This window comes from Bactrocera tryoni, chromosome 4 (genome assembly GCF_016617805.1).
Source record: "Bactrocera tryoni isolate S06 chromosome 4, CSIRO_BtryS06_freeze2, whole genome shotgun sequence".
Classification (NCBI taxonomy): domain Eukaryota; kingdom Metazoa; phylum Arthropoda; class Insecta; order Diptera; family Tephritidae; genus Bactrocera; species Bactrocera tryoni.
The window spans coordinates 30266074-30284855 of NC_052502.1; the positions used below are offsets into that span (position 1 = coordinate 30266074).

Consider the following 18782-nt stretch of genomic DNA (forward strand, 5'->3'; position numbering starts at 1 on the left):
TTTTCTTCAGGAGTAGATTCAAGAAATCGTACGATGGGGATTCGCCTTGCTTCCTTCCCGACCATGACGGAGGTTTTGATATAGCTCAACGTCAGTTTACAAGGACGTATTAGTTTTGCGGGGACAGAAAGTTCAGGCATAGCGGCATAAAGGCATTTTTTCGTATTGTCAAAATCAGCTTTAAAATCGACGAAGATCGATCCTTTTGTCACAGGTATTTTCCAAGATTTGGCGCATAATGAATATCTGGTCAGTTGTTGATTTTCCAGGCGGTAAGCTTAATCTTTCACATCGATATAACCTTATATGCGATGTTGAGGAGGCCCATTTGATATTTGTCGATTGGGGAATCGGGTTCGCCTTCTCCTGACGTTATGCTTTCACTGCCATTCAGCAGGCTGCAGAAGTGTTCACTCCATTATTTCAGTATGCCCTGGGCATCAATCATTAGATCACCTCTGGGTGTAAAGAATCGTGTACAAGAACCGGTCTTAAAACTTTCTGTTAATCGCCGCATTTTTCACACTTTGGAAAGTAGAAGCCATTTTCTCAAAACAAAATTTTTTCCTAGTTCTTTGATGATTATCATCTCATCTATTGTAGCAATACCTGTCCTTTCCGCCAAACAACTTCTTTGTTTCGCGGTCCTTCTGGCGGTCGGCTTCGGTCTCAACAATAATCCAAAATTTTTCAAAATAAATCACCGATTATTAAAATACATTAAATGAGAAATACGGTCAGAACTTCGCTCTCTCCAACGAAAGCGTATCTTTGATTTCAATATCACATTCAACGCGAACATGGTACATTTGTCTTATCTGGATATTATAATGCAGTGTACATATATTATCGTTCAGGCAGTAAAGACAGAAAGAGCTGATTTCAAATTTCAGATCGATATCTCAAAAAGTGAGGAGTTCTTATATATACAGACAGACAGAGCAGTGGACATGGTCAAATCGATTAAGCACGGGTCTACGACGTTATTTTTCTGGATGTTACAAATTATGTGACAAACTCGATATACCTTGTTCCGGGTATAAAAAATATAAATGTATTCAAGAGTGGTGTGTTTTACTCCTTCGAAAAAACAATCAAAATTTTTTATATTTCATCACGCAAACTTTAATTTATTCATGTTTTTCATTTCTGCGCATAAAAACAGAGAAAACCATATTTTTTGTATATGAAAAACAAACGAAACGACAAAAAACTAAAACAATAAATATCCATTTCGTAATTATTTACGGCCAAAATATGTAAATACCAGAGATGGGACACAACGAAGTCTAAACTTTCTTAAGTCATCGAACCACAACAGCAATTTTTCAATAATATTTGAGCAGCTGTGCAGCGTTTACGTCATACAACCATTAACAGCAGGCAGCACTGGAAGCAGTGCAGCATCAATAGCAGTGCAGTCGGCTGCGCAGCAAACGCCAAGGCAGCATTAGCATTTTGTGAATGTCAAGCATTTGTTTATTTCGAGTCACAATCGAGAGAGCGTACTAACAGCTGGTGATACACAAGTGCGTGAATGAGAGGCAGAAGGCTGAGCGCCGAAATGTATGCTGGCCTGCTGACGCCTGCGCGCCTACGATGGGTGTGTTAATTAATAACACTCAATTTAGTACAAACAGCATGTGTGGAGTACTAAAACTAAAAACTTCGGAGCACTCATTATTGCAGCGAGCTAAGATAGACGCAACGCGTGTTCTGTCATACTCTCTCTTGTTTTGTGCTGCTCGTTAGAACACTTCGTGTTTGAATCTGCTGCCGAATCTTAAGTTGCAATACTGCGCAAAATCAAAACAAATCAACACGTGGTTTTTCACAAGCTACAAAAAAAGCAGAGATGCTGTGAAATGAAGTCTAGCGAAGACTAAGTAGTGCCTTCGTCAACGCAATCTCTCGAACAATTTCAAGTAAACAGCTTTCGACGAACATTTATTTGTTTTGTTTCTGCGCTTTTCATATTTTTTTTTTGTATGTGGTTTTCTTGTTTCTCGCTTCCTTCGTGGTTTCTCACAGAGCGCGCTCGCACAAGTCTGCTGCGTTATTCCTCTGTCTCACTGCCTCACTTCAACGCTGTGATGACCGAACTTTGTTTACACAACATTTACTTTTGTGATTATCTCTCCTCGTTGTTGTTTGCTATTACCAGTTGTTGTTGCTGTTGTTGTGCAGAACTTTATGCTGTGCTAAGCATGAAAGTACTAACTGTCAAATCTGACACTTGCGGCAACTGCTCGTGCCATTAAAGTGAGAAAGGGATGCAATTAGTAGTTGGGGAGTAAATAAGGTTCAAGAAAAGTGGCAAACTGATAAAGCAAGAAAACACAGCGCAGAAAAGTAATAGAAAAGCAATCGTCACTTTGCTGTGGTTTTGTAGAAGACGGCGCTGCTAACCATAACCATAGAGTTAATGATCATTAGAGTGTGAAAGAGAGCTAAATTTGTTGCTTTTGTTGTTGACCTTCTGTGTTGTTATTTGTTTTACATCGTCCTTTTTTTTTAGGTCAGCAGTGACAACGCCGCACGCCCGTTTTGTAGCATTTATGGATTACCCAAAAAGAAAGTAAAAACAAATATGTACATATATAGAAGTAGTATATAGAATACTGTTATCAGTGGAGTCAGGCGCAGCGCAATCCCAGCTGCTGCGTTCGTGTGCTAAGAAATGGAGCACGCAGCGCGCAATATCTAACTGATGCTACTGAAATGTGTTGTTTCTTCTTTGGGCGTGTGTCTTTGAATTTTGTATTATGTATTGATAAGTTGTGATGCTTGGCATGTTAAACATGCTAAGGTTTTATTGCAGTAGACAGTGGTTCAATTGCATGAAAATCGAAATTTCAGTTTTTCTCGTATTATTTTTAGATATCGGAGGTGTGCTATTATTCTTTTTTATGCTCTTGCAACATGTTGAGTACAGAGTACGTATCACCTAAAATATGATCGAGACAGATATAATATGGTAGTCGAAAAAGTCTTTTCGTATTTTGTCAATAGATGTCGTTGCAGTCGTATATCTCCAGTGCTACCAATCACATTGTGTCATACCATATAGTGTTGGAAAGGTGAGATTAATTTAACCAAAAAAAAAAAAAAAATTTCGGGGAAGTTTAAAAAAAGTTACAGCTGTTAAAAAATGAGTGAAAAAATAATGAAGAAATTCGCTTTATTTTGAAATTTTTCCGTTCTGGAAATTTCGAAATTTTGCTTTGCACTGATGGAATAATGTCTGTAGCGAAAAAGTTGTACATATTTGTTTATTTATTTATAATTACACATAAATTTAAAAAAATAAGTTAAAATTTGATTAGAAATACGAAAATACTTTTTCGACTACTCAAAATTTTTCAAAAGACTTTTTTGTTTATATTTTGATGTTTTCAGTCTTCAACAATCTATTCGTATCAGTTTTCACTCAAAGCATACATATTTTTTGGAATATTTCTTAAACTTAAAAAGAAAGCAAAACAGCTGATTTTGACTTTATGAGTGTTAAGATTAATATAAAATTATTTTTTTTGTTAGCGTCGCAATTTTATGTTATTGATGTTATGTTTTATAATTATAAAAATATATATCTGTATTTTATAAACTTAAATTTTATTATTTATTCTATTTTACGAAAATATTTCAATCTTCCACTGGAAATTCACTACCCCTTTCTGTTTTTTTTAATTTAGGTATCATAACGAAAAAAGAATCGAAATAAAAATCATCAAACATACAAAAGACCTCGAAACAAATATAATTACGGTAAATTAAATTAAATAAATATTAAAATAAATTATTGTAAATTATAAATCAAAATAAATATGTGCCTGCATCGGTGAAATAGTTTTTGTCGAAATATAAAAGCATAAAAAAGTATCAAAACGTGTCTGAAACCACAATAAAATATTAATTAAAGTGCTGAAAGTGTTTTCGAAAAGTAAATTGTGAAATTTTTTTGCTTGTGATATTTAAAAACAACAATTCAATATGAGTGATCCACATTATGAAAGTGCTAATAATCTACAAACAGCAACAAATTTTAACTCTGCACTACCTCGTCGCTTTTCTTTAACAAGTTTAGTGGTGTTTTGCTGCATCTTTTCGCACATTCATTCAATCTGGAGAATCGTTTGCCAATAGTCACGTATGGACCACATGCGAATGCATATTTGGGCTATTTCATAGCAACACGAATACAATTAGAATAACATAAAATGGTGAGTGAAAATTGAGATATATAATTTTTTAAAGAATATTAGATATATCCTAGTATAATTGGTATGTTCTAAACTGTCAGCGTGTTGGTGCTTCCTAATGAGAAATTCAATGGAACTTGTCTAGTTGGATTTTTATTTAGACGACTAACCAGTTTTTAAGTACTAAGCAGGGGAACGTAGTTTGATTAACTTATTTGAGACTGAACTTTATTTGTCTAAATATGTACTTCAAAATCGATTGCTTAAATTTACCTTAAAGTACAAATAAGCAAAATATCAGTAGTTTTTGTGTAAGTCCACTTAAATGTCTCAAATTTAATCGAAAGAAATATTATCCTGAATACATAGTATGTACTATTTTGTCCATTTCATCTCCTTCAAAGTAATCCTCTCCCGCTGCAATACACTTATGCCAACGAATTTTCCAGTCATCGTAGCACTTAAAAATCCTCGTCGTGATGGCCATCAGAGCCTTCTTCGATTCAGCTTTTATATCCTCAATTGAGTCTAAACGGTGACTTCAGAGTAGTCATGTGAATTTGCTGAGCAGCCAAAGTACCCCAGTACCTATAGTTAATTTTTGACCTAAAATATTAGTCAATGTATGGAATATACAATTAAAATTGAGAGATAATCCATTCCTGGCAATATTAACTCTGTGTATTAAATATTAGTTGAATGGGGTTAGTACTTTCCTAAGCCTCCATATAATTAATATGAAGATTTTCGAACTTCCGGGTGACTTTATACCGCATAAATCGGCCAACATGTGAGTTATCTGAATGAAAATACAGAGCTTGATTTGCTCATAACAGTGTATCTTTGTGCTTAAAATGGACAAAATGGGGCGAAGACGATCTAGCTTCCATATAACTAATATCAAGATTTTCGAACATGCAGTTGAATTTACACCATATGATTGGTGGGGTACCTTAATGAATCTCATGATTTAACTGAGAAGATTTAAATAATATTTTGAATATCTTCCTTAACATGAAACATATGTATATTATTTATTAATATGCTAGTATTTATTGTGGACTGCTAACAGATAAGCTTTCGCTAATTAGGCAACCTTGAGCTAACCAAAACATGACCTAATTTCTCTTATCGACAGTGTCCATAATCTTGATTTCCTGTTTTGACTTTTCTTTAACTCAATGAAAATAACTTTTATACCCTAATAGGGTATGTTATATTTACGTTGTAGTTTTTTTACACCCAAAAGGAGACGTCTGAGACCCCATCTTCTTCTTCTTTGACACTACAGCCGTGGATCGGTCTGGCCAGAGACCTTGCTTCCGTTGTCTACCCGGTCGGTTCGGCATCGTCCATGTTTCTGCGCCGTATAATAGAATGGAAATATGGAGAGACTTATGTATATAACATAATTTTTGTTCGTCGAGAGTATGAGAGAGGTCTGTTTCTCAACCTGTTGGAAAGACTTATTCTGTGCTTGATCTTCAGGGTTAGATTTAAGCTGGCTTCGTGATATACAATGTCCTTAACTTTTTCAAACTTAGAGCTGACGACAGTGACTCAGTTTGAAAGACTCTATGGAATCCTTGTGTGTGACGTCCAACTTTGACTTGTTCTCGTTCACACCAAGACCAACCTCTTTAGTTTATTTTTCAAGGCTGGAAAAGGCTGCACTGATGACTCGCTTGATAGGGCCTAGGTTGTCAATTTCATCTGCGAACCCCAGTAGCATCGTATTTTTAAGTAGATAGTGCCACTAAGGTTCACATATTACTTTTATTATTATACTGACTTATACATTATATTGAAAAAGAGTTATCACCAAAGAGAATCACGCTGACTGGTGTCGAACGGCTTGGAGAGGACCTTTCCGATTTTGACGGAGCTGGTAGTTGTGCTCAAAGTCATTCTTCACAAAATTTATTTATTTTTGTCCAATAAAATTATATAATAGCATAGCATTCAGTCTTTTTAGACTCTTTTATGCTATAGGCCTTGCACCTATGAAGGGTATTACTTCTTCGGTGTTGTTTAAAATAACTTCATTACAGTAGTTTAAAAAATAACAGTAAAATAAGAATCTGAGAAACAAAATAATATTTTCTACGGTTCACTAAAAATATTTCATTTGTCCTTCAAATTCTATAATTTCCTGATGATGCATCATGCCACACTGTGCTGTAATGTGCATAAGAATTTTTTCAAACATTACAATGAATAATATTTCAATGCTACAGCAGCTAAAACATGAGGTATGTCAAGGGCGCACAGGGTGAAAGGACACAACTCACTCATTTACGAGAGTTAAATTGAAGAAAAAAAAACAAAAGCAACCAGAAAGCGGGCAGAGAGGCCGAGCGTAATAATGCTGGAAACAAAAGTTACGTATACGCAGTGGAGCAGCGACACAGCATGAAACTGATTTCAACAGCAGAAGTGCTAACAGCAAACGAAGCGGCAACAGAGATGAGCAGAGAGATGCTGTAACAGCGCTGTACAACCAACTCGCGCAGTGAAGTGACGACACAGCAGCCGAGCATAGGCTGTGGCCACTTGCAACGTTAGTAGGCAACCGAAGTCGCAGTCAGTCATTCGCAGACGCACAGCGTTGGTGCAACATTTGCCACTGTCGCGGAAAACGCCTCTTGCAAGCGATTTAAGCGCGAGTTCAAAACATTGTAATTGACAGCTATGTTGCAAGGCAAAAGTGTGTTTGCACAGCTAGTAATGTGGTTTTCAGAGTGAAAAGTGAGAGTGAACGGTAATTGGAAAGTGAAAGTAGAAAATTTAGAGTAGAGCTAAACTAAAAGTGAGTTTATTGTGACGCAGCATTTTTGTTTAATATAATATTTTTTTTTTTATTTTAATATTTTTATATAACTTTAAAACCACTCACTTTGCTTTCATTTCTTGTTTGCACAAATTTTTGCAAACACTCACACACACACACACACGTATACACGCGTCGTACAAACATTTATATGTATGTGCGCCAGTTTGTGTATGCGTATGTGTACTTTTGGGTGTGGACTTTCTTTATTGCTTTTTTTCGCAGCACACTTTCTTGCGCTAGTCTCAAATGATTCTACACATCTTCGTGGCTAGACGTGCTCGTAAATGTCGCAGTCGTCGTTGTCGTCGTCGGCGCTGTTATCCTCATCGTTCCCGCGTCGGGTTATTGTTTTTATTGCTCTTTTTTCGCCTGCTACTCGTTTGCTTGTTGTTATTGTCGCTTTGTTCGCGTCATCGGCCGCGCGTTCGCGTACACGTCGCCTCAGCATCGCAATGTCAGCGTACATACAGGCATACATACACATGTCTATATACATACATATATGTATATATTTGCATTAGTTTGTGTGTTTATGAGACATTCCAGCATGCTAGTAGCAGCATCGTCATCATCGGCTACTGTTGCCGCTTCGGCTGCTGCAGTTGCTGTTGCTGTTGCTCCCATTGCGGCTGTTTGTGTACGCAATGCCATTACCACAGCTGGATTCGCCAAGCAGCCAGCCAGCGCCGTTATCGTAATCGTTGACTCGCCCTGCATGCGTGCGTTCGTCAGTCGTGTGTGGCGCTGTGCCGTGGCGGTTGTTAACCAAAATTTTTGCTTACGCTCTGAAACGAAATATGCAACAAAGTTTTTAAAAAAATTATTATGTAAGCAACGCGCTGTGACAACAAACGGTATTCGCAGTGCTATGTGCAGTACTCCACACAATTCTAGTTTCATTTAAAGCTAATTTCCATATTTCCCCAATCCGTTTGTGTATTTTGCTAAAATGTGCGCTTGCCATGGCCAACCAAAGCCTTTGTGATTACAAAAGTCCAGTGCGCGTTGTAAGGAAAAACGCGAAAAAGGTCTGAAGTCTTAAAAGCAGCAGCATTTCGAATTGAATGCGGAAATTAAATGTGAGCAAATAGCGAAAATCACCGTTAAATCCCGGTATAAATGCTATCGAATGCTTTTAAAGCCTGAAAGTAGGCAACGATTTTACTCCCGTTTTTTTTTGTTCTTTTTTTTGCAAAATTTAATTGCAGCTTAAGCTTTTTGAGCAAACACAGTCAAGCATACTGGCGTGTGTCTTTGTATATACATATATATGCATACATATGTATGTATATATGTATGTGTATGTATATTTTTGCATTTATCGCGTGCACATAAATTAAACTCTTCGTTATTTATGCATGCATGCAATTTATGCGCTTTTACGCAAACAGCCAAGCAAATAAAAAATAATAAAAAATTTAAAAGCAAAAAGCGAAATGTGTGCGAAATAAAGTAGCAAACACGACAGCTAATAAAACAGCGCAGATATAAAATTTAAAATCAAAAATCACAAAAAAAAAAATTTTAACTGTGTAAATTGCAATAAACGAGTACGTGCTGAACAATAACAACAACAAAATACAAAACGCAAAGCAGAAAAGTAAAAGTGAACACACGACAACGACCACGAAAGTCAAACCGAAAGCAGCGGCAGCAGCATAAGCGCGACTAGTCCTTGAAATCTTTTAAGCGTCCTCGCCGCCGCGGTTGCCGTTCGTCACAGTTAAACGGGCCATATGAGTTAGATGGGGCGTGTTAGTGCGTCGTCAGCTATTGTCGTGCATTAAGCTTGGCCAAACAAGCAGCAGCAAAGAAAAAAGAAACACGCGCAAAAGAGTGAAACAAATAAGTAAAAGCAAAAAATTTTTTATTACATATCATGTACAAGCTGTAGCACAAGCAGCGCGCCCATGTAAGCATATCCATAACAGCAGCAATGCCAGCAACAGCAGCGAATGCGTAAGAAATTGCCGGAGCAGCAGACAGCAGCAAGGCATACGAATCAGTGCACACAGATCAGTCGCAGCGTGGTAGACAAAATAATGGAAAATGTGTGTGTGTGTTTGTGCGTGTGTCTGCTGAGGCTGTGAAAGCGAAACGCTTCCAAGAAATTTCGCAAAAAAAACAAAAATTGCCAAATCAGCAAAGTGTATGATTGTGTGTGTGTGTATGACTGTGCTGAAAAGTGGCACTGAAAATGTAGCAAGAATAGCAACATTTACTTTGAACACTTTACCTGCGTTCACTTTAGTGTAAAAACAAGAAAAAGAACATTGGTTTCTACTGCACCGAAGCTATAATGCCCTACACAGGTGCATTTCCTATAGCATAAAAGGATATAAAAAGTTATTTATTTTGATATTGATCAGTCTATGAAAGCTGTTTGCTACAGTGATCCGATCCGTAAAATTATTTGAGACTTTATACCACAGCCTTGGAGGATAATTCATGCCAAATTTTTTGAAGCTATCTCGTCAAATAAAATAATTTTTTAAGAGCTTGATTTGGATCTATCAGTTTGTCTGGCGGCTTTTGACTATAGTGATCCGATCGGCAAAATTTTGTGAAGCTATCTTGTCAAGAATTTCATTTTTCAAAATCAAGAAAATTGAAAGGCTTTTTATCATGAAAAGAATATGTATAAAATTTCAAATTGTTATCTCAAAAACTGAATGTCCACAGCTGTTGACAGTTAATTAGAAACGAAATTCTTCTGAAGTAAATGATGTTATTTAACAATAACACATATGTATATGTATTGTATTTTCACTTATTTCATTGAAAGCTTTGTTAAACTTAAACTCCAATAGTAAATTTTTTTTAATTCGTTTTTGTTTTAAAGATTTTAACAAAAACATATGGAATCAACGATTTGAGTGCGACAACTAATTAGAAACGAAAATATTTTAACAACAAAAAATAATTATATGACACAAACTTGCTTACGTTCAGTTAGTATTTTGTTGGTTATCTCTTTTACTTTAATATTGCTTCACATCGATTCCAAATTTACGTTATAAGACTCTGATAGCGCACCAATGGTGAAGCTTGCCCTGCCGTTCTAATTTCATCACAACGAACATCCATATTCGAGACATGTATTTTTAGTGCATATGGCTCTTTTGACATCACCCAGAGATGTTCTATGGGGTTTAGGTCTGGGCTGGACTATTCCCACTCCAAAACATTGATAGAATTTTCATTAAAAGAAACTTTGTGTCAACTTAGACGCTTGCTTTGAATTGTTATCTTCCTTATAATAGACAAATTTTCCTCAGCCCATGGCAACATGACATTTTTAATGATGTCGACGTATTTCTCCTTGTTTGAAATTCCATCAATCTTATGGAGTGGACCTACACCGTTCCAAATAAAACATTCCCATACCATGATTGATCCTCCACCATACTCAACTACGCGTGGAACATAGCGAGAATCAAATTCATGAATTATTGAACGGCGAACATACCTTCGACCGTCAGGACCAAAGTTGATTTGTTGTCTTAGACCAATAAGAGTTGGCAAAGTCTACGCGTCGTTTCTACGAATTTTAGTCAGAAGTGGGTTCCTATGTACTGCCCAGCCGTCAGGTCGAGATTCGGCCAAACAATATTTCTCTTGGATATTTGGGTATTGTATTCGCCTTGAATTTCATATAGAATGTCAGTGGAACTCTTTTTTGCGTCTCTTCGCGAGATAGTATAAATTCTGCGTCTATTTCTGTTGCAGTTTTTCGAGTTTTTTCTTTGCGTGCACATTGGAAATAGTTTTAAAATTCTGTATATGCTTAAAGGCATTGAAAACAATTTTTTGTTGAGCATTTGATCTGATTCACAATTTATTTTGACGTCTTTCCAGACAGGCAAAAGTCAAAAATGTAACTATATAGAGCAGAGCAGATGCAGCTTTTTTTCATTAAAAAACTTGAATAATACATTTTAATATATTTTAAACCACAACTTTGACACATGCTTACTATAAATCAGTAATATTAATAATAAAAATTAACACATTGAGGAATTTTAATTCTTTAAACAACTGTTTCTAATTAGCCGTCGCACTTAATGCACCTTCTACTTGTATATCGTAACGGATTTACTATTTGGGAAAAAATTAACAGAACTTTAACTCCACATCTACAAAACAGAGCGAATTTAGTAGTAAATAGAGTAACATGAACAATGCAAGACTTTTAGGAATATAAATAACGGTATATCAAACATTTTTATCATTATACTCATCAGCCAACTACAGAAAAAGGGAGCGTTTCTAATTAGTCAACAGCTGTATATGTATGTATATAGACATACTACCAGTCGGACAGAAAGATGTTAATGTATAAAGAAATGATTATTCGCTGTATTTATAGTGTGCGTTTAGGAGCTTACTTTTTAGAATTTATTGCAACGAAATTTTGATAAAAGTTGTTGCTCATACTCCTGAGCTGAACGTTTGGCGGTGCATCTGCTCCTGTTTGTGTTGTGCTCTTTAATTATAGCCCCCTAATTAAGAGTATCAGAGGTCTAAGGCCACTTTCTAGTCACTGATCGATGTCTTGAGTTGTTTGGGCATGATCGAAAAAAAGGACGACTTGGCAATGCCTGCCAAAAAGTAATCGGAAGTTTGTTTAAAGAAAACTATTTTTATTTTATTTTCAAAGTTGAAGCCAAGAGCTTTTGAATCGATTAGTTTTTGGACTGCAAATGTCCAAATTATATTTTTTATACCTTAATCATATAATTTGTGCCAAAGGCAGTTGGTTCGCCGAAACCTACGTAATTTGCTTTCATCTGAAAAAAGTTCGGTCAAAGGATGTTTCATAGGTAACAAGACCAACTCCAACCATTTAGTCTGACAAACTCTAATATTGCTGCAAACAATGGATCACTAACAGCAGCGTCAATAGTATCACGAACTTTTGAAAAAAAGTTAAATTATCAGCAGTCAGATCAATATTTGGCATTCTGACATTGGTCGCATGTCGCTTAAACCATTTTTGCTTTCAGTTCAGTGCTGAGGTTCGTTGCTGGATGGTACGTTTCATTATGAAAAAATGTCTTCAGATATTTCTAAAAGAGCGAGAAAATTAACAGTTCGGTGTTGTTGTTATTGTAATAGCAGCAAAAAATATTTTGTAATAATTTAGAAAACTTCTGTCTTGTTGACAGTCTGTGGAATGGTACAAGTCCGGCTCTATTATAGATCATGTTTACCAAATTTTTCGGATATGCTTGTAGGATCCAAGTTTTTTAAGCGAGTTAAAAAGCTCCTTAGTTAAAAAGTTCAGAATGAAGAATACTACTAATTTCGAAATGGAAAATATTTCTCAAAATTCTTTAAACATTTTTTTCTTCCTAAACGTTGGCATTCCCACCACAATCTTTTGAAGAAATTGTTCAACTGTAAAATTATTGCTGGCAATTTATTTAACACTCGGTTTTCAAGATGTTTTTTACTTCACCTATTTTCATAAAATAAATTCTAAAATATCGACAAACGAATCTTAAATTTTCTATATATCAAAGAAGCAACCACATCATATTTTGAATGTCGCTCCACCTTCCAACAGACACCAAAGTGTCAGCGATTGGCTCCAAAGCCCGACATTTTCTTTGATCCATGTGCCAGCATCGTCACCTAAACACTTACAAACGAGCAATCTGCAATTTAGCTAAATCATCTCTTATCGCCAGACTAGCTCGCCAGCATTTTTTTTTTTCATTTTTTTATTTGCACTTTCTTGTTTTGTTTTTCCATTTTTTTTTGTTTTGTTTTTCAATTTTTTTGTTTTGTTTTTCCATTTTTTTGTTTTGTTTTTCCATTTTTTTGTTTTGTTTTTCCATTTTTTTGTTTTTCCATTTCTTCTTGTTTTCAGCTTTCCTTCTTGTTCCCCCGCTTGGCCTCAAGCGCGCCATTTTCTTCGCTAAGCAATTCCCCCAACATGCACAAAATATCGCGCAGACAGTCTCAGCAGTTGGTTGCAAGGCTATTTCTTTCCAATTCCGTATACATACCCAACACTGACAAATACACGCTCTGTATGTTGCTTAGAGTGTGTGTGTGTGTGTGCATGGTAGTAGAAAATAGCTACTGACGACACCAAGGATAATAGGGCGGTGGCACTCTAAGGCATTACACATGCCCGCACACATACACACACACATGTACACCAGCAGTTTGCTCGAACTGATAATGAGTTGCCATTAAATTTTAATGTTTGTCAGTTACCATCACAATTTCTATTCTCTCTCTTTAATATTCTTAATGCAGAGTATAAATAAATTAAAGTTCAGCATTGTTTTTGACATTCGTGTCTCCTTGCTGACGAATTGCTTAAGTGTGGGTGTGCTTGGTTTGCAGCGTGTGTATGTAAAAGTTTTCTAAACCTCTTAGTGAAATATCAATTGTTATTAATAGCCTTGACAAATTGCATGAAACTTTTTCCAACTTCAGTCGCTCTTAAGTAATAATTACTCTTCATTTATTCACAACAGTTTAAAGTAGCAAAACTTTGTTGATATACAAATTTATTATTAATTTATATAAGTAAAAGCTCCAGTGTTCGAAAGTTTGGTATCACAGGTGTGTTACTAAGTAACTGATAATTGCAGCTGAACTCTAGTTTTCTTTCTATAATACATATTAAAGAACTGGTTCTGTTTCTGTTCACGCGTCTGCTAGTCTATATGTAAGCGATCGAAATATGTATATCTCACCTACTACACAACATTCTTTATTATTAATTAATTATTTTAAATAAATTATTTTACTTTTTTCATGTATTTAATATTGAATTTTTTGATATTTTTCATTAAATTTTTATCCGCAAAGCAAATAAACTTACAACTTTGATAAAATTATATTATAATAAAAAAAACTTAGCGACCCACAAAAATAATAAATTTGGTCATAAAGGATTCCTTTTAAATATACGCAGTTAAAGTTATACATCTAGTGTCTTGCATTTATACGTACACCATGTTGTATGAGCAATACAGCATTTCCAAGGCACTTGTATGAATGCATATTTTGCATGAGCTTCTCTTAGTTTACATTTAATAAATGAAGTTTCAGGGGCAGTAGGGTAATCTTCTCTGAAAAAAAATTGTTTTTATACTCTGAACAGGGTATATTAAGTTTGTCACGAAGTTTGTAACACCCAGAAGGAAGCGTCGTAGTATATTTATAAATGATCAGTATGTGTATGGTATGGAAAAGTTTTGCATTTGACAAGACATATTCACGAAATTTAGTATAGATTATTTTCTAAGGCAACAATGTAATATCCAAAAAAATTGTTCAGATCGGATTACTATAGCATATAGCTTCCATACAAACTGGGCACATAGTTATACCCTTAGAATTAATGTAGAAACACACTTTACCATTGGAAGGTTTCGAAAAAAGCCCAAAAATAATAATACCGCTTGACGTTCGGAGCGCTCGGAGTGCACACCTCAAACTTCAAACGCTTTTTCTCAAAACACACTGTTTTAAACTGGCGGACATGATTCCTACTCAACCGATTTGCTTGATTTTTTTTTAAATGTTTGCAAGACGCCTGGCTCTCGTCTCTATAATTTTTTAGAATTTATTGACAATGTTATGAAAAAATTTGTGTAAAAACATGGGGAAAAATTAAAAAAAAAAACGTGAATTACTTTTTTATTTGTCAACATTTTTTCATGATTTTAGTAGAGACGATAACTATTCACGTACTTTTTAAGAATAAATTGGGTTTTTGTGTTTCAGATGATCCAAACGTGAGAAATCGTGTCCGCCAGTGAAAAAACGCATCTCATTCACTCAGCCATTTCTCCGACAGATGTTATCAAAAAATTCCGAAAAATTTGTTTATACACTCCACGACATACATACCTCATGATATGTGAAAAAAGTTCTATTGTAAAATAAAAATTTCTATGAAAAAAAATTTCAAAAAAACAAGCCAGATTACCCTACTGACCCCTTAAATGAGAAGTCGAAACAAAGTTCGTGCTTATTTTTTGTCGTATTAAATAGCACAATATGTGTAAAATATCCTCCCAAAATTTTAAATCGATCCGAGTCGAATTCTAAGAGATAAACCCTCCGGAAGTTCCGCTCATCAGGCCACGTCGATGTAGTGTAAAACTAAATGCTCTTTTCTCAAAACTCCATTTTTGAAGCCGTTGGACACAATTTTTCAAAAGTTATGAACCGATTTATTTCGAATTGTGTACACATCTTTAAAATAACATTATCTAGCTATTAAACGAAGGATTTTTTTCATTACATTTTATTTTGTAAGCCAATAAATGGCGAAAAATTTACCAAAAAATTAGTCTGAGAAAAATTAAAATTTTAATTTTTTTCTTTACTTCATTCGAACACGAGATTTATATATCTATGTATGTACTAACGAAATAGTTTTGGTTTTTTTTTTTTAATTTTAAATGAACCAATAATAAGTTATACTATACACGGCGGGAGTACTTTTTTTTGTGAGACACCCAGGGAGTTGAGGCCTCAACGCCTGAATTTTCGACATTATTATATCAAAATTTCTGGAGACATTGCTCAAATATGTACCATTGAGATGTCATATTATATTTTGGAAATATTATATGATTGTTTATATTGAAAAAAAAAAAATCGTAAAAATACCTTTTTTTATCTCTGGAACCCACCTCCCTTTAATGAAACTAAGTATTCATATAAATTTGTGCCCAGAACATATAGATTCCAGCGTCTGTTTCCCCAATCTCAAGGTATGTATATAAAGTATATTTTTTTGAGCGAAAATTGAAGGAAATCGATCCATTTTTAGAAATATGTATGTATATCTTCGGTTTTTTCAAATTTCGGTTATAACTATTGTTCGACTGTAGTCGCACTTAGGTATTCTGCACTTTATTTTAATTTATTTCTAATTTGTGTTAAGTCTCTCAAAGTTTATTTCTCAACTTGAAGTGTGCACTTGATCATAAGATCTTTTGTTTGAAGGAATGTTTTTTTTTCAAAAATAAGTTAAATTTTTTTGTAGGCAATTTCCGTATTTCAGTTAGTTTTGACGTGAACTGAAGCCATCGCGCGTAGGAAACTATTTCTTCTTTTATTACCTATCTACCATTTCTTTTAATGAACTTTGGGTTCTCGGCCAATGTAATTGGTACCTCAAGCTCCATGATTAAGACCAGCCTTTCAGAAACTTGCAAAATAAGATATTTATTTATTTAAAAGAAGAATGATGATTATTCGAAATAGTATACCACCATACAGATTTGTTAACGATTAAATATCCTGTCGCCTTATATTCGATTTTCTACATTTGTAAGATACATAGTACATAGTATGTAGGCGTGACCATGCTCTCTATTTGTCTGTTCCTCACGCAGAGGTAGTGACACTTAATATAACAAGACACTCGAGTCTAGAATCCAGAATGTTGAGTGTTGATATTAATATTATTGTTTCATAGTTTTTTTTTATTTATTTATATTTCATGAGTACCCGAAATACATTTCTTTCAAAATTCTTTCTCTTGTACTTTTTGCAAAACTCAATGACGAATTGCTCGAAAATAAGGACCCATTATATAAAAATATTACAAATTACATTCGGTTTTTGCTAGTTCATAAAATGGAGTAATATTTTAAATATATGCATACCAAATTTTAAATTAATCTGCTGCTAAGAATTTGAAATATTGTGACTACTATATCGAAAAAAGTAGTTTCGAGAAAAATGCGTCGTCCCCTATTCGCTCTAATCACCGACATGACATCATTAGACATTAAAACGGCTATCATTAAGTATTTAATATGAGTTTTAAAACACTCCTTTTAAATAATTTTTGAAGATCTAAACTACCAAAAACCGGAAAAATTACTTGACTAGAATTCTCCCATAAGAAGTTATATACAGTAAAAGCCGAAAAAACCGAATTTTCCTGAGCTTTTTTTGCGAAAATTTTTAAATTTATTGAGCCAAAAATTTGTACACATATTATGGCATGTTTTAGCTGTATTTTAAGCTCAGCATTAATAAAAATATTTATTTGGAAAGGAAGTACATCTGATTTCCGAGAGCTCCTCTCTCTGAACTGGATCTTTTGAAATTAAAAAACAAAACAGATTTCGTTAAAGAAATATTAAATCTAGTAATCAATCGAAGGAAAAAGCAGAAAAATATTTTGGACAAAATGACGGTTCAATGTTTTACTAAAATTTCGGCCTTAAATTGTTTATAAAAAAATTTAGCAGTGAAAAAAAAAAATCTTCGATTAACTACTCAAAAATGTAATTAAGCAGCTCGTGTTAAAATTTGATACTAATCGGTCTAGCCGTTTTCCAGTAACTTTGGTCATCGAAGAAAAACGCGTTTAAAGTTTGGGATGCACTCCCCAGCACTCCCCAAATTTGCGCGTAAATTCGAAAATATTCACCGGAATTTTCTGTGCGTATTCTTAAATATATATGCACCAAGTTAAAATTAATTTTAAGTTTAAAATAAATAAAAAAATCGATTTTTTGAAAATTTTAACTGTATATAACCTCTTAAGAAAATAATTTTAGTTTAAAAAAAAAGCCTTTTAAATATTTAAAACATTATTTTTCAAAATTACTAGACAAGAGTCCTCCTTTAGTTTCATTTACAGACAAAACAATTCATTTTTTTTTTAATTTTGGTTTTAGAATAAGTAACACTAGGTAAGTAAGTATACAGTTATTTTAAAAGGTATATTTTAGATTATATCTGAAAGTTTTTTAAACGGTGGCATACCCTTTTGCTATCCCGACTCTTTTTGATTATGCCAGTTTGAAGCTAGTTGTGTGTTCTATTCGCCACTAGTGCAAAAATACTCTTAAATACTTTTTACTAATGTTGTTAAGTAAATTAACATCGGTCCAAAAACTTGTGTCCTAGACCTTTATGGCCTATAAAAATTTCGGTAATAACGACAGATTGAAATATTTCTGTTAATAAAAGTTCAAGCAATAAGCTCTACTACAAATTATTTTTGTGTTATGGTGATGACGAGGATTTCAGCTTTAAACATTTTCTCCAAATACATTTTATATCTTCATCGATTCGATGCAACTCACATTTGCCATACGCACTTGCTTGCTTTCCTCTGCGGCTACGTTGGAATCCAATTCAATTGACAATTGCACTTTTATGGCGGCATAAAAACCTGAAAACGATTCGCTTGGCTTTACTTGAGTGCCCAAAAGACACTTTGCACTTAAATTCAAATTAAACGCGTTGACCAGAAAATACAATTTATAGCGACAAAACGCCGTAACAACAACAGAAAGAAACAATAAAATTTATAGTTGAGCTGAGAAGGAGCAGTGCACAGCTATTTAAATGGCGATTTTCACGCATTTTCAATAACATAAACTCTAATTTAACCGCTGCCCGCCTACCACAGGCAGCAAATAATTATGACAACGCCAACGAAAACAAAAACAAAGCGGGTTAGCACGCGCATTGACGCGCAAGTAGCAAGGGAAGCGGAAGGGAGGTAGAAGGGCAGGCGGAAGCGAAGCAGTAGAAAAGCAAGGGCTGAAGTAGAATTCGTAGGAGCAACATAATAACAACTAAGCTAGCAAACAATAAATGTGGCAGAAATTGCTGGCAACAAAAATTTGTGATTTTACCAAACAAACATACCACTACATAAATGTGTGTTTGTGTGTGTCAGTACATTGCGTGTTTGCCTTGCCATGTGCGGCTGCTGTGCGTGAGCATAGCGAATGAAA

At 34.6% G+C, this 18782-nt stretch overlaps 1 protein-coding gene across 3 annotated transcripts in view; it reads left to right on the forward strand.

Annotated features, from left to right (window-relative positions):
- The first annotated feature begins 4035 nt into the window (after positions 1 to 4035).
- LOC120775277 (glutamate receptor ionotropic, NMDA 2B) overlaps positions 4036 to 18782 on the forward strand; it is a 216941-nt gene continuing 202194 nt past the window's right edge. For 2 of the 3 annotated variants that reach the window (XM_040105373.1, XM_040105375.1), the window contains exon 1: positions 4036 to 4223. The gene's annotated coding sequence lies outside the window, so the exon portion shown is untranslated. Of the gene's footprint in view, positions 4224 to 6943; positions 7012 to 18782 lie in introns of those variants that run through there. The other variant, XM_040105374.1, reaches the window with a different exon arrangement.